This window comes from Spinacia oleracea, chromosome 1 (genome assembly GCF_020520425.1).
Source record: "Spinacia oleracea cultivar Varoflay chromosome 1, BTI_SOV_V1, whole genome shotgun sequence".
Taxonomy (NCBI): domain Eukaryota; kingdom Viridiplantae; phylum Streptophyta; class Magnoliopsida; order Caryophyllales; family Amaranthaceae; genus Spinacia; species Spinacia oleracea.
The window spans coordinates 49,753,023-49,758,162 of NC_079487.1; positions in this window are offsets into that span (position 1 = coordinate 49,753,023).

Sequence of the window (5,140 nt, forward strand, 5' to 3'; positions counted from 1 at the left end):
CCCAACTTGTAAGATGCAAATCGTAAATGTAAATTGTAAATGTAAATGTAATTGTAAATGGTTTCCCATGGTTCAACAAGATTTGTATAACGTATGTATATGCCTTGAAGTTGTTCCAAGATGGATCGTCAAGATTTTTTGTTCTATGAGACAAGGTTGAGGCGTCAAAGTTGGTCGTTGAGTGTGCTAACGACCCTCCGATGCTTAAGTCAATAATGGTAAGAAAATGGACAAAATGAGAAGAGAGAGGATCGAGTTGTTGAGTTACTTAGCTGGTTTGGGAATCGTCTAGCGTGGATGTTATCCTCTGCGTAGTGTTTGCGACGGGTTCGTGTTGTCCCCCGTCTCGGAGTCGTCGGTTTGATTCCAGCAACAATGACCTGTTCATCTCTGCAAGTGGGGCGTTTGCAAAAAATAAAACATACTTGTACAAAATGAGTTAGAGACTAGAAATGATACAACTTTAAGTTGTCGCGTTCCAGCTTCTCGGTATTGGTTTTCCATCTCTTTCTCCCAATTCGTATGCACCATGACATGTTCGTCTTTCAACACGATAAGGGATTTCCCATGTTGGAGCCAACTTTCCATGTCGCGGATCTGTGTTGGGGAAGACTTTCCTTAACACCTAGTCGTCTTGCTAGAAGATTTAACTCGTACATTCTTGTTGTAACTTCTTGCGGTATTTTGTTGGTATGACGCCATTTTAACCTTGGCAGCATGCTGTTGGAATCTCGACTTCAGGTGGGATCGCGGCTTCACATCCGAACAGTAATGAAAATGGGTTGTGGTCGGTTGTTGTTTTGGGTGCCGTCCTGATGTGAGAGTTTGTAATTGACTTGTGGAAGGTTGTTCATTGATTGAGAAGGTCTCTTTTGTGATGGTTGGGTGCATGAGGTGGATAATAAGAATTGCGGATAGTCTGGTTGGTTGATGTTAGGTTTTCTAGTGCGTCGGCTTGGGTGTTTTGGTCTCTTGGGATTTGCTGGAGGTTGCACAAATCAAATTTTTTGACAAGTGCCTTGGCTGTCTCGAGGTAGGCTTGCATCTTGGAATCTTTTACTGCATAAGAACCGTTAACTTGACTAATAATCAATAATGAATCACAGCGTACCTCAAGTCGTCGAATATGAATATCGCGAGTTAGCGTCAATCCTTAGATCAGGGTCTCGCACTTCGCTTCGTTATTGGTAGATTTAAACTAGCAAGAGGTAGATTGTACTATCATGTTCCCTTTTGGAGATTTTAGCACAAGTCCTAATCATGTCCCCCGTATGTTGGAAGATCCATCAGTGAACAATGTCCATGTTGGTGGAATAGTGTCGTCTTACCGCATGTTGACTTCATGGTCGACTTCGTGTTGCATATTTAGGATGATGTCGTAACACCCTAACTGTACGGCCCATTTAGACATCCTGCCAAGTAACTCAATTTTCTTCATGATCTACTTCATGGGATAGTTAGTTCTCACAATTATAGGATGACATTAAAAATGATGGCGTAATTTAGTAGATGCTACAAGTAATGCAAGTACAAGTTTTTCGAGATGTGAATTACCTTGTTTCGGCGCTAAGTACTGACTTACTGAAGTAGAAGACTATTAGTTTCTTACCGTCATCATCTCGTGCAAGGACTATGCTGATTGTCAACTCTGTGACTGCGAGATACAACAGCAGCTCCTCCTTGTCCCGTTCTTCATGAGTATGTCGTAGAATAGTTTGCATTTGTCGGGTATGTTGTCGATCCATGTTGACCACATGAAGTCGTCAATCTGTTCACCTTTGTGTGTTATCGCGTTTAAGATGTTAGGCTATTGCCTATGTGGTTACATCTTTTAACGTTCTCCCTGTTTCCACGTTAGTGTTGTATATACAAATAAAAAATAAAATTGTAACATGGGAGCAATGACTTGTGTGATGAAAAAGAGTGTAAGAGTTTATAGATGATACGGTTTTGTGTATGTCACGTGTTCCACTTTCTTGGAATGAGTTTTCCGTCTCTGTCTGCTATGCTTTTGTTGATCTCGGCAAGCTTCTTGATGTATTCCAAGCTAGTGTTGTCGTCATTGACAGTGTCGTCAATCATCATCGACAATGTCGTCGGACGTCATCGACAGTGTCGGCGGACGTCATCAACTTTACACCTGCAATCAAAGTCTTGTGTGCGATATTATCACGAAAAATAAACCATATAATCGCATTGTTAGTTGCAGCATATAAATAAGACTATGATTAATATTTAAGATCATGAGTAAGAGTAAAGTATACTATCTCGTCCCCCTGTGACAACTTCAAGAAAATATTTGAGTTGGAGTTAGCCTTAAATAAGATGTCGCATGCCAATATCTGATGTCGGATATTTGTAATGCCATGATGAATTGTCACTATGTTCTTGACATTCTGATTGTGTCGTCTTCATGTCGTTGACGTCTTCATGTCGTTGTTAGTGAATCACATCGTCATGATCGTCTTTCCAAACTTTCTTTTGCAGAGACGTCACTAGCTAGTTTATGTTGAGCCAGCACTGCCTCGACATGGAGTTGGCATTAGGAGACGACTTATGGGTGTCGCCACATTAATCCTTCTGACGACATCACTGGGATCTGTGACAGAGAACAATGACAACATGGTCTTTTGCATATGTCGTTTGCTTAGTCATTTGAAAAGGTGAACCTCTTCACGACAACACTAAGGCGAGTTGTTAAAATAACATGAATATGAGTGGAGGCTTATCTCTATTATCCGTCGAGGAGCATCGTTGAATGTTAAGAATCTCCAAACATTAATGCCTCATGACTTGAAGTGGTGTTTTCCAAGTTGTCATTCATTCACGGTATGTCGTTCACTTGGTGGATGACGATGTCATGACTGTCACCTGCCACAAATTCAATGGAACTAAGCGAAACAGTTAGTTAAATCTGATAGTAAGGGAATCCATTACCCATTTTTTATCTCGTCAAGGATTCACGTCTTCATGAAGACGATCTAGTCGGCCTACATATATATGTCACCACTTCACGAACTCATCAGGTCTGGGTTGTTTGACGTCCCTCCACACCCTGATGTTGTACCGTACTTTGATGACGACACAATCTCGACACATCTCTATCGACGCGCGCTCCGACATTGTCTCGTACTTTGATGACGACATTGTCTCGTCATATCTACCTTCAACGTACACATGCTGCCATTGACTCGTACTTTGATGACAACACGGTCTCGGCACATCTTCTGATGGCGGCACGGTCTCGGCACATCTTCTGATGACGACACGGTCTCGACACATATTTTGATGACGACACGGTCTCGGCACATCTTCTGATGAGGAGGTGGGTTTGTACTCATATTGGGGAATGGTGGCAATGGAGGTAGGGGATCTGATATGTGATTGTAGAACTTCCCTCTGGAAAAGGCTGATGTGCGTCTCCATGGTTTTAAGACGGCGAGTAACATCATTAGATGAGATTAGGAATGCGAACATGGTGGAGAAGCGGGTTATTTTTAGTGAATGGATGGGATTATCAAGCTATTCTTGATTGTCAGCCCCACGGTGGGCGCCAAATTGTTTTGGACAAATTCTACCTAGGGTTGAATTCGTCGGAGGGAGGGGGTGCTAACAATCCGAATGAGCAAGATAATATAAGAACGATGAGAAGAATGATAGGAAAACTCTTACAGAAAAAGAGGGAGAGGAGTAGTTTATTATATGAAGCGTGAATGTGTATGATTCTGTGTCCATAGACTAACATAGTTAAGCCATTTTATAGGCTTTTCGTAATAAGAGTGTAACGTTCACACTTAATTGTACATAATTAGGAATTAAATGAGTAATGATGGCTTGCTTATCAATGGTTCATAACCGCTGCATTTAATCAAGGAGTAATTGGGTGTAACTCCCATATCATTCAATCGCTTGTAACCGTTCATTTACTTCAGCCGTTTCCCTTGGTCAACACCCATAGCCTTTATTATTGTCTTGATGGTTGTCATATGACCCTTTAAATGGTCCACCTTGCCACGTCACGGGGACGTTATTTTACCGCCCAAACAGTACCTATATTCTTACATGCGCTCATGGCGCAGAAAAAAACCAAATAAAGGGTGCTCAGGAGGCACCAATGTTAATACTTGCGCTCAAATGCACAGAAAACCAACCAAAATTATAAATGGGGAGCGGCCGAGGTGCCGTCCTGGACGTCTTACTCGGCAGGAGAGTTCACCTCCTCTTCCTCCTCATCCTCGTCAGATTGGAACTCGGGAGGCTCTAGCCCAAGGCGTTTGGCTGCCACGACAACCATCTGATGAGAGATCCGAGCTTGGAACCACTGGAAATCCTTACCTTCCATCTCCTGGACCCAAGCTCGTCGGTTACCTTCCATCACGGCCTCCTCTCCAAGCGTGAAAGAGCTAGCCGCTTCTCGTCGAATAGTGCTCACCTCATCTTGAGTAGCTTGCAACCTCTTTTCAAGAACGTCTACCTTCTTGGTAAAATTGACCACGCCCTCGGAGACGGCAGCATACCCTGACTTGAAAACTAAAGGAAATAATGCCCTTGGTCCAAGTATGCATTCAATGTTAAGTCTAATAAATGCGGTTCAGTATTAATTAACAAGTTAATAATTCAGTGAGATCAAGTGAGCTGAATGTCTGACTAGAGGCCGCTTCAGTTCAAGTGGAATTAATTATATTAATCCACAGCTTACTCTTGACTAAACCGTAGGGTCACACAAATAGTACGTAAACGGATCAAGTATTTAATGGCATTAAATACTCCATCTATGGATATTCGGAATCGACGGATCTTGGTTTCAGTGGGAGCTGAGATCGTCACAGGCAAGAAATGAATACTCCGGAAACGATGATATTGCCGGAAACGGAAATATGGATCGTATCGGAAATATAAATATTATCCAAGTCGTAGATGTTGCCGGAAACGGAAACATGGTACGCATCGGAAAATATTATCGGAAATGGAAATATTGCCGGAATCGGAAATATTGCCGGAAACGGAAACATTGTCAGAATCGGAAGTATTATCGGAATCGGAAAATAATTCCGGAAACGGAAATATTAAATATTTGTTCGAAACGGAAATTGATTCCGGAATCGGAAATATTAAATATTGTTCGTATCGGAAATGAATT